The sequence below is a fragment of the Ambystoma mexicanum genome, chromosome 4q (assembly GCF_040938575.1).
Source record: "Ambystoma mexicanum isolate Mex_15411 chromosome 4q, UKY_AmexF1_1, whole genome shotgun sequence".
Lineage (NCBI taxonomy): Eukaryota > Metazoa > Chordata > Amphibia > Caudata > Ambystomatidae > Ambystoma > Ambystoma mexicanum.
In genome coordinates this window covers 964,256,957-964,269,146 of record NC_090928.1, presented here as the reverse complement: position 1 = coordinate 964,269,146, position 12,190 = coordinate 964,256,957, and the positions used below count along the sequence as shown (strand labels likewise).

General features: G+C 46.4%; 1 protein-coding gene across 1 annotated transcript in view; it reads right to left on the bottom strand.

Annotated features, from left to right (window-relative positions):
* The window catches only part of TRAF5 (TNF receptor associated factor 5), a 579,796-nt gene extending 568,816 nt beyond the window's left edge, over positions 1-10,980 (bottom strand). Inside the window, exon 1 of the mRNA XM_069608517.1 lies at positions 10,479-10,980. The gene's annotated coding sequence lies outside the window, so the exon portion shown is untranslated. The remainder of the gene's footprint in view (positions 1-10,478) is intronic.
* Positions 10,981-12,190: the final 1,210 nt, after the last annotated feature.

Genomic DNA, 12,190 nt, shown 5'->3' with positions numbered 1-12,190 from the left:
AGTCATTCTTTACCAGACTAGAAAAAGAGTGCAGAGGTTTCCTATGGCAAAGGGACAGACACAGAGTAGCGCTGGGTACTCTACAGAGACCTTACAATAGAGGGCTGAGAATACTGAACTTTGAACTGTATTATCTGGCAGGCCAGCTGCAGTACGTAGTGGACTGGCTCGCTGATGAACCCACAATAGACACAATTCTACTAAAACCGGTGATACAACACCTACATTTGAAAGAGATATTATGGGCACCCCCAGAGCAGTCGCACAGATACCTATACTTGGCAAAATTGGGCATACAGATCTGGCACAGAACCTGTAAATAAACTCAAGCTGAAGGACCCAATATCGCCACAAATACGCTTGGCGGCGATGTCAGACAACAGAGGACTGAAGGCCAATGTGAGACTCCACTGGGAGTCGTCCGGGATCATAACAATAGGTGACTTGCGAGGGGAAGACTCCCCATTAAGCTTCCAAGAACTACAGGATATAACAGGACGACGCGCAGGACAATACCTACTACACCAATCCATTTTGGGTACAGCTACGGCGAAGTGGCCAGAATTATGAGGCAGCAAGACAGAATACGAGGAAGTGGAAATGATAATAAACATCTCTGAACTGGGGCACATTATATCAATATTGTATGATGTATTTATAGAAAACCACTCCAAAGGGGAAATGAGAGCTAGAGCGAAATTAGATAAGACATTCACGGACAAAGAGTGGCAAAAAGTGCTTTACTACCACAAGAGGGTCTCTAGAAATGTTAGATTACAACTAATCCAAATGTACATAACACAAAGAGCCTACCTAACACCGAGTAGGATAGCTGGTTTCAAGGGGGCCAGTAGGCAAGTCTGCCCAAAATTTAAGGAATAGAAGGCTGGTATGTTACAAATGTTTTGGGGATGCAGGGTTGTAAGGAGGGTTTGGTCTGCGGTAGCACAGAAACTGTCCACAGGCCAAACAGACCTAGATGTCCAATCACAGGAAGCATGTATATGGGGCTATTCCTGAGGGACAAGAAGAGGAAAGCGCTTGGGAAATTAAGACTTGGCATACGTCTTAGCGAAAGGCAGCATAGCAATGGTGTGGAAGGCTGTTAAAGGTCCATCTGTAGAGAGGTGGTGGAGGGATTTACAAACATTTTCAACAGCAGATGCGGGAGTGTGGAAGCATGCACATAGTGTGCAAAATCAGGATTTGGGGAATAAGTGCTACATTGGACAGAACTTACAATAACCTTGTTACAAGCAGGGAATAGAACAGATGAAACGGAAATGCAAGGATGAACAACTGGTAACAAGAGATGCATAAATTGTGAAAATACATAGGAGATACCACAGTCTGGCTAGTTGGGGGGCTTGAGGGGGAAAGGGGAAGTTAAGGTTTGGCGACAGGAGTACATGTACTGTAAAGGGACAATGAAAAGAATTAAGCATTGATGTATGTACCTACACATTAAAAAAATAACCTATAGACAGCCTTACAGATAAGGGGTTTATCGCCACTTTTAGTCCTTAAATATAGGCAAATACTAAAAATAGAGAGTAAACACAATTCTCCCAATAAAAAAAAAATGGGACACAGACACATAGGAGCTTGTGCCCCTGCATGCACCCAAACAGATCCATGGATGTGTTTGGACCAGTAGTTCATGTAGTACCACAGTAAGAAACTACTACAATTATGAAGAAGGGCAAATTTATATTTTAATGTGCATGAACAACTTGGTGCAAATAAGTATTTCGCCCCAAAATATTTCTATTTTACAGTTGAACATATTTGTACTCGTTTATAAATTGCTCCCATGTCATTTTACTCACAACTTTCAAAAATAGGGAGTAACATACTTCGACTTCAAAATCTTATCAGGTGCACTTCCTGTGGCTGGCAGGTGCTCACAAGCATCACACCTGAGGCATGTGATGGTTAGTCAGATTGAAAAGCGTCAGTTTGCTTTAGTCCACCGTTGGTCATTGTTGCAGTTTTCCTGTTTGTGGCCAGTCCTTTGTTCCTGGTTCTTTATTCTTAGTTTCCAGTTCCTATGTCCTCGTTTCTGGTTCCTGGAAACCTGGATTTAGAATTTAGTGTGCTTATTAATATAATCTGCTTCCTGTATTCCAGTTTCTGGCCTCCTCTGTTTTCCAGTCAGCACTTTACAGTGATTTCCTTTTCCTCTGGAGCCCAGTTTCTCGGTCTTCTTTAACTATTTACCATTGCTCTGCAATATAAATGTGATCCTTTGGACACCCCTCACTGAGAGAATTCCGATTTGTGTACTCGTTTCCTATCCTTCTATGAGTGGGGAGAGAGGAGGTTTTGGGCTTGTAATTTCTTGTTCCCTGCTCCTGTTCCTTGGCTTTCTCTTGGAGTCTGTCCCAATTTCCCCTTGCACTTCCCCCATGGTTGCCTATTGTTTTGCAGGTGTGGTCTGCTGTTGAGTTCAGCGCCTAGGATGCTCGATGCTCCGAGTGTAATCGTTGCTCCTCGGCCCGTGTTGCTCTTCAGTGTTTTGCTTTTAGATTGATCGGTCAATGTAGGGCCATATACTCTAGATTGGGTTCCTCGAGTCACTTCCTGGTCTTGCTTCAAGAAGCTGGCTTCCGCGCCTCTGTGACGCATGTAGTTCGGTCTGTTCGTCTGCAGACAACGAAGAGCAACACGGGCCGTGAAGCAATGATAACACCCAGCATCAAACATCCTAGGTAATGGGGTACCATGGCAAATAGAGCACAAAAACCAAGGAGCTTCTGCAGCCACAACCAGATCCTACTGTCCTGATCAAGGTGGAATAATTGACAAATCCACTGAAACCTGTAGACCATTACTAAGGATGCGTAAAAGCTGATAGCATGCACCGCATTGAATAATTAGAAGACTCAAAAGTGAAGGTGTTTTCTCCACTTAGGTTTTCTCTTTTCTTTTGCCAATGATAAATTTTGTACTTTTTTGATTCTTTAAGTTTTACTCTTACTTTCCTTTGCACACGAATTAGAAAATCACATTTCTTTCGTGCTCAAACTTTTTATATCGATGAACACACAGGTACAGAATAAAAACGTAAGATAGATCAGTTGTGTATCATTAACATGTTTAGTATTAGTTTAGTGAGGGATATTTTCTCTGTCTTTCACCTAGATAAGCGGCCCACCACCGTCGGCCAGGGATAATGCACCAACACACAAAGGGAAAGTTAGAGTCTGTGCAGGGACAGATTTTTAGATTGAGAAATACAAGTTTAAAGTTCCTCTCTCAATAAGTGTTTTCACAATACAAGTAGGGTGACAGAGATGTTCATGTGCCCAGCCCTTTAGGCCCCCTTTTGTTGTTTTGTCCTTTGTCTCCTCATGACAAACTGTGAATTACTATTTTGCCCACCAAGGCAGTAGTACTGAACTGAGGGAGAGAGGGAAGGGCAGAGGACCAAAGTCAAAATCAGCACGTGATGAGGGGATGCTCAGAGGGCGAATTACACAATCCTTAACCCCATCTTGTGAGCTCAGTCAAACCTAATCCCTACTTTCCTTGTGGCCAAAATAAAACTGATAGTGAACCTTGTAAAGGTTATTGAGTAGTCTGTTAATTCTTCTGGTGCAACAGATTCCATGAGGCTGTTGGAAGCATGAGGAGGGAATATAGTGCATAGGACTCCTGGGTAGCCCCTCACCCCCCCCACCCCCAAGTGGCCCACTGATGATTTTCTGACTGGGCTGAGGTGTGGCTGCTCAGAACGCACTCTACCAGTATAAGGAAGTGCAGAGACTTGCTGGTGAGCATAAGGGACAGTTCAGTAGGTGTGTTCTCTGTGATCTCTGGGTGTCAATATGGAGGGCACTCCTCAAGAAGAAACATGCTGAAAAAGAGCAGCCTGTGGTGAGGCATGAAATTATGCGCATAAATCCAATCGCCAATGCCTGAATGAATCAACTCAAAAAGATCCTGACTGTTAAAGACGACGTCCCAGCTGTCTTATTTATCCTCTTTCTCTCCACCATCTTCAGCCAATAAGACACAGAACAGGGATCTGAAGTGAGGAGGGGGGTGCATGTTGCCTATGAGGAGGCGACTGAGCTAATCCAACATTTCAGTGTGCATCTTGACATCCCTTGTCCTGAGACTCTTTCCACTTCACGTTTCCAAAATCATTTTGGATGCAGATAAGGTCCTGGAAGCCAGTGAATATGGACATTAAAGATGTGGTGTTGAGAGAATGGGCTGACCCGGACAAGAGAATCCGCCACAAACCCGTGATCAAGATGAACTATCTGGAGGATGAGGATCCTATGTCAGCTTAGTGAAGGTGGATCCCACGCTGCTTGACCCGTTAGGCCATACATCAAGATGAACTATCTGGAGGATGAGGCTCCTATGTCAGCTTAGTGAAAGTGGATCCCACGCTGCTTGACCCGTTAGGCCATACATCAAGATGAACTATCTGGAGGATGAGGCTCCTATGTCAGCTTAGTGAAGGTGGATCCCACGCTGCTTGATCCGTTAGGCCACACATCAAGATGAACTATCTGGAGGATGAGGCTCCTATGTCAGCTTAGTGAAGGTGGATCCCACGCTGCTTGACCCGTTAGGCCACACATCAGTATTTGCAGACAGCGTGGCCTTAAATGATTCAACTGACTGCAAGTTTGAGTCCTCGTTGGAGAAGGACTTCATTGGTTGGAGACTGTTTTGAAGTCAAGGGCACAAATTAATTCCATCCTGAAGGATTTGCTTGACTTGTATTTAGTGCTGAAGCATGGGACTGTTTGGGCAGAAAAATAAAATACAGAAGCAAATGCAGTGGATATTTGACCGAGCATTTGATAACCCTTGGGCCATGGTTTTGGCATAAGGAGTGATAGTGTTCAGCCCTTATTTTCTAGCCTAAAAGTTATTTTTTCAAGGTTTCATTCTGTGAGGCAGGCTTTAGGTAGACATTTTCAGCAACAGCAGAGGCCCAAATGGGCGGCACGAAACCCACTGGTGGCACTCTGAAGAATCATCAGCTTCCTTCGCCACATCCAACTCCACCCACCCAACTCTGCCAGTGCAGATGTCTAGGTCAGACCTGTTGGAGGTCACCTGTCTACCATCGCATCTGGGTAAAAATGATTTTGATGCCTGGGTCGTTGACCTGGTAGTAGATGGATAACATTTGGATTTAAAAGCAAACCCCCAGATTCAGGCTGCATGGCCACTACAGTGTCTGGAGATCTGATGAAGAAGAGGGAATCACTAAGTAAGGGGTTCTCTGCAGCGCTTTTGAAAAAGGTAATACTTCCTGTGCTATGGAAGGAAGTGGGCACAGTGTTCTACTTGATTCACTTACTGTTGGCAAGGGTTTTCGGAGAGTGTCAACCTATTTTTAAACATGGAGGGGCTGAATCAGTACATCAAGTCAATAAGGTGGAAGATGGAGTCGTTGCCGAGGGCGATTTCTTAGATCTACAGGGAGCTTACCTATGCTCACGGGACCTGTACGACAGCTATTTGTATATTGCCATTTCACTTATTCATCAGCGATTCCTGCCATTCTCGTTCCGGGGAAAGGAGGCATTAACAATTTAGAACTCTGCCATTCACCCTCAAGTTACCTCAGAGCATGCAATCTGGCTTCTGTGATGAATCTTGAGGTGTCGTCCTGCTTTAGATAGGGAAACCCTTTTCCATGAGGCCAAGGGGGTGAGGTCACTACCGGATAGTCCCCCGTGGGGAAGTACTCAGCGGGAGGATCTCATGGGGAGGGAGGACCCCACTGAGAGTAGTGGCCATCTTGGGAGAACACAATATCCCTTCCCCCCTTTCCACCTTTCTTCAAAACCCATCCTTCTCCACATTACCTCAAACCCCCCCATGTATTGTTGTAATACATCCCAGGTAATACCTACTGGGACAAGGAAAAGGCCGAGAGTAATGATGATTACCAACACGAAAACCCGATTGACCTGCTGGCATTAAAAGGCAGAGAGGGAACTGCAGGATGACGTCTTCGTTCTTGGTCCCAGGTAGACCACGAGAGGCTTCAGGTGCACAGAGACAGACCGAAGGGAGAAGAACACGGCCTCCCAGTGAGAACGGCACTCGCAGAAGGCTTGAACCATGGGAGGCAGACCAAAGGGAAGGAAAGCTACTTGCCGGTGACTGGAGCCGCAAGACTGAAGGGAGACAGACAGTGAACAGCAGGAGAAACATGCAGAAGGCGGGCGAGATCTCCAGACAGCCCAGGAAGCAGCAGTAGCCCCAGGGAGACCCGCAAGCAACCGGAGTAGGGCGGCCCAGACCCCACAGGTAACAGGGTGGCAGATCCAAAGGTTGGGGAGACCCAGAGAGGGCAGGAGGCTAGAAACAGGGAGTATGAGATACCCAAGAGACAGAACGGATACATGAAGGGGGTCTAGGACCCATGGTGGAAACACTACAAACTTTGCATATTTGAAGAGCGCGCACAGACCTTGGTAGGAGAGTAAAACAAGGCTGTGGCATATGAGTAAAGAGAATACACAAGTGAAGGGGGTCAGGGTCCCACGCTGGGGAGATAAAACCCCCAACCAATAACAAGAGGAAAACAAAGATCGATCACGGATGACTAAGAGATTCACAAACTTTGGCCGTAGACTGAACCAAGGCTGGGGCTTGAACAAAGAGGGAGCTCGGAAGCTAATCAAGTGAAAGGGGGGTCTGAGATGGGGACAAATGCCCTGATCCAAAACACCAACAACTACGAAGCTTGCAGATACAAGGGACACCCTGAGACCTTCGCAGGAGAGTAAACCAAGGCTCTGTGTGAATGAGAAGATTGAGTACCCTACTTGGCAGGAGAGTAGACCAAACAGGGGGTAGTGAGAAAGGGGCAGTGGCCCTCCAGAAAAGGCTGATTATTAAAGACACAGAAGCAAAAAAGTTGTCTGGTGAATCATTCACCAGACCTGTTGCTGCCAAGGGGGGGTTAGAAAACACTACTGTTGGTAATATATAACATTACTAATTTGGTACATTTTAAGAACTATCACAACCGGTTTATAGTGAAAAGATCGAAAAAAAAATCTCGAAAAAAAAGGTCGAAAAAGAAATCTCGAAAAATAAAAAGTCGCATTTTTTTTCAATACTTTTTTTTCGAAATGGGGGGGTTCCCCCAACCCCGACCCCCCTTTTTTCATTTTTTTTATTTTACCCCTTTTTTTTTACTTACCCGACCCCAAAAATACATAAATAATAAATTCGACTTTTTTTTTTCGAGATTTTTGTTTCGGGATTATTGACATTCGAGATTTTTTTTTCGACCTTTTGACTGACCACCATCACGACCCTATCTCCCACAGAAAATGTAGTCTTGGCTTTACTTAATGACAGGAAAGTCTTTGATTCTGTCAAATGGTGTCTGTATGTCATATGGAAGACACTGGCCAAAGTGGGCATACCTAGCCCTTTCTCTTACTGGATACAGGTTCTATTAACCTCCCCTAAAGCACAGGGCATAACAAATACAAATATATACCGAGCATTTGAACTCACTAAGGGCACTAGACAGGGCTGTCCACTCTCACCAACACTATTTGCATGCGCAATTGAACCTCTTGCCCAATGGCTCAGATGGGCCATATGGCAAAAGGAGCCCCGATTGGGGAGAGTGGTTCCTGATCTTAGATATGACTGTGCTTGTGTCCAATCTATCAGTAAACCTATGATCCATCATCAGGGATGTTAAGGAATATGGGAGATTAAATAAACTTGAGTAAATCGAAATTACTTCTGCTAACTACAAAAGCGAGAGTAAACCCTGTAAAAGGAGCATTGCGATGGGAGGAGGACAATGCTAAATACCTAGGCATAAAGATTACCATCACAGCAGAATAACTTTATGAATATAATTACGAATTTATTCTCGTCCAAACCTCTAGGAAAGTAGATGAATGAATTCAACTTCCTCTCTCCCTGTCGGGCATAGCGGTCTCTCAAAATGTGGATTTTACTGACAGTCCTTAACCTATTCCAAGCAATTCTGATAAACTTAAAGAAGACCTTCTTCGGTCGGGTCACAAGCCTAATTAGGAAAATCATTTGGGGAAGGCGACATCAGATGGTGAGCAAGAGCTACTTCACACACCTGTATGACTGTGGCGCCCTAACCGGCCCATATATGCTCTTCTACTACGTAGCTGCACAAGCCAGCCCGGCAAAATCCTGGTTCCTAGACACAGATGGCTTGCAAAATACCCCAACTGATCAACACCTAAGTGGGGAAACCCCTATTGATGCAACATTAGCTGGCACAGCAACTTCACTCCCTAAGGGAATATATACTCTTGCAATCACCAGATGGCCATGTCATAAAATCGCAGAAACCCTGGAAACAAATCCGTGCTGCCTTTAAAGATCTAGTGCTGGCGCACCCCAAACATCCCGCCCATGAATGACCCAAACCCTGATGAAGTATTGAGAGCCCTTGAGAGACTTGCATGGGAAAACATGGTGCATGAAGGGGAATTCTTCGCGCTGGAGGAGTGGAGTTCCATGCAATAGAGGGAAAAACACCAGTAAACACTCTATCCTATTACAGAGTCAGATTGGCCCTCATGGAGCGCTGGCTTCATTTCCCAGAAGCGCAGCTGAATGTAATATAGCCAGAGATATAGTGGGTAACCAAATGCCAAGGTCGACAAACTCCACAATATACAAAGGAACAGGCATATCAGCCTTTAAGTGGGACCAGGAGGTACCAATAGCAATAGAAAAAACGGAATGGTGTGAGATGTGTGCCCTAACCAGGAGCAAATCAATATGCGCCAGACGTACACTATTGCGCTACAAATTCATCCTCAGACTAAACCGCACACCAATACAGAGGAAGCAATACGACTCGATTAAGTCCGATGAATACCCCGTGTGTGGCACCCCCTCTACTGACTGACCTTAAACACATGATCTGGGAATGCTCCAAAATGACCAAATTCTAGGGAAGGTGATAAAGGACCTAGGAGGGACGGTGGGGCCCAGCAGAAGGCCATCCATAGCCGGGTGCCTTCTACGTTTCGACACAGAAGAAACACTCTATGATTTAAGATTCACTAGACTGGCAACACCTCTGGCTAGAAGATGCACAGCACACTGATGGGTGCACAAAGATCACCCCATCCCCCGCCCACCTCATTGGAAGACCAGTTGAAGGATATGATAACTGTCCACGAAATTGAGAGAGATTATTGCAATCTCCTAACTGTGCGATCCTGGCCAGAGGAGACCTGCTTCTACCAAGGCTTGTCCTCTACCAAGCCTGGAACGGACGGGGATATCAGTGTATACTATGCATTGTTCCTGCCAGGATTCGCATAAAGCCAATGTATCCTTTTACTAATTTCATATAGACATTAACCATCATTGGTTGATGAGGCAAGCATTACACAACAAGAAGTATGGGTTTATAGTCATTCCATCGACAGCCAAAGCATCTAATGCCCTACCATCTAATAAAAGCATCTAAAAAAAATAATAAGCATCTAATGCATTTTTTCCATTTTTTTATGGGGGGGGGTCCCCCTCCCAGCCCCCCTTTTTTTAACCTTTAAACCCCATTTTTATTCAGCTAAACCCTTTACCATCTAAAAAATGCATTAGATGCTGTGTTTTCTAAATACAAACACTGCCCCATCCAACTATTGTGTCAAGAACATACAAAGAAAGATGACAAAACAAAAAAATAAGAAGCACCATTGGTTGCCAATTTGACATTAGTTTCCCAAAAATGTCTTGGAGGGGGAAAAACGGGATTGGGGCACCATCCAAATAAATGTAGCCCCCCCCCCCATGTGACACCTTAGCCCCGAAGTTACGGTTTGAAGCGCCCCCGGGCTGAGGGGCAGACAGCGGATAACAACGGGACAGTCACTACTAACTAGCCAGCAGCCCCATCACAGGGGCAAGGCTATAACTGAGTGCTAACCTATACAAAAAGAGGTCGCTGCCGCGTTTGAATTCCAGCTTCATAGGTTCAGCGATGATTTTTTGTCTGCATTTGTTCATCAATTTACCATAGGAAGAAATGCTTGATATATTGCACGGACAGAATCACAGCACTGTGTTAACAATCATGAAGCGTGTACGAAGCACTTAAACATTTGCAGTCACGTAAATTCAACGTGTATGTTATGTCGACATGTAATTCTAAAAGGCGCACGTGCAGTGCCCACCCTGGCATGCCACACATTTGAGCCCAGGTACTTTTTTTGTTTACAGAGTAAGCACGAACTTTTTCACATAAAACAAATCACGTTGCACTTTGTAAGACTGGCACATAACCAGTCCCCCGAGTCTCGTGTTCCCGTATCTGCCAACATTGGAAGCACTTGAAGGCGTGTTAAACCTTAGTATTACGTCCCCATTCTGCAAACTATTACGTCATCATTGCTGCTGCACAGTAGTAGTGAGCATGCTATGTGTATTCGTTACAGCATTAAAGCATTACTAAGAGAAACTGCCCTTACTTTGACAATTCACAAACACCGCCTTTCAAAGCCCCCGGGTTTCCTGGCACCGAGGAGTTATTTAGGCACAGGACCAAGTGGCTGTAGAAAATGAGCAATGGGCTTCATTCCAATTCGGTCCAAGGGCGTCCAGATCGAGGCTATGGACCGACCTCTTCCTATCGAGCGTAGTCCGGTACAAACCGAGCCAGAGTGCCCACGTCTCTCAGCCGGGGAAGATTCGCATTCGCTGCACCAGAAGTCCGGCTAGATAGTCCGAGGGGTTGTGCGCTAGGTTACTTTCAGTCGCGGGATTGGGACGCTCTGCGCTCTGCGTTGCCAGCGGGACAAGTTGGCCCTGGTTTTTGGGCGATCGCCGTTGCCCGGAAAGTCTCTGGGCCGTTCACAGTCCACTTAGCGTGCACACCCCCTGTGCGCGGTCCAGGCGGCACTGGACCCCCCTCTCTCTCTCTCTCTCCCTCTCTCCTCCCTGGCCTGAGCTTTGACAGCTCTGCGGGAATTTCCACGCATGGCCCGAACGCAGGGTGTCATGCCTCGCCGTGTACGTCATCTGCGTGGGAGTTGCGAACCAGCGTCTTTCTCCCACCCACTCTCTTCCTCCCCGCCCAGTCTCTTTAGCTTTCTGTGTTTTCTCTTTCACCGCAACTGAAACAGAGTCTGAGGAGTGTGTAGGTTGTTTCCCAAGGAATTTGCTGTCAAGTGTAACAACCAAGGACAATGCTGACACCATGGGGGGGGGGGGGGGCGGACAGGGAAGGGCCAAAGGCCTTCTGCTTACACTAGGACACCTGAAATACGGTAGCAATGAGCGGACGGTGTGCTGCGCAGGCTCGCAGCACTGCACGCGCACCACACATGTGTTCTGGGTTGCTTTGTCGGAGACTGGGTTCATGTTATCTGCCAGATGTAGTATTTAGTATGGCATTAGAAAGATGGCCCTGGATGTGACCCCTAATTTGCACATGTAGAGGCAACAGTGCCATGATCTAAGAGAACATCACAGAATTAGCATCGGTAAGCCAAGAGCCAAACCAAATGTTGATAACCGGACTATGACCAGTCATTGTTATTATAATATACGGGGCAACATCATGAATGAGGCTTGTTTTTTAAAGTAGCAGACCGTGTGAGCTGAATTACTCTAACACACTTCTAATGTTGTCAGAAAAGGCACAGTGGGCATCATTGAAAGTTTGGCAGTGTGGGTAAAAAGTGGTGGGTAATTCCATGAGCGCCACTGGCGGCTCGTCCATAAAGGGCTACGGGGCGCCGACCCGCCAGTACCCTTGCCCATTATGGAGGAGCCAAGCCAGCACAGTGTAAACATTGAGCTTCCCCCCTGCTCCAGAGCTGGCTTAAGCTGTCACAGTTCAAGCCAAGGTAACTGCCCCAGTGTGCATGCCCGGGGGCAGTTACCTTGCCCTGCCTTGCTTGGCCTATTGGGGAGGAAGGATGGGGTACTGTAGGCCTGAATATGCGAGGGGGTGCACTTGCACCTCCCATAGCATCTAGAGGCTGAGGCAAGGCGAGATGGAGGTGCTCCGGCTCCACCACACATATGCAGGAGAAAAGAAGCCCTCTCTGCTTCCTGCTGTATGATATGAGGGAGCGCTTGCAGTACTGATGCAGTTCGTGCGAGGACCTGAGGGGCCGTGGCTGGATCATAGTCCCTGCCCCTCCTTACCTTGAAGCTTTGAAGCCCTGTCTCCCTG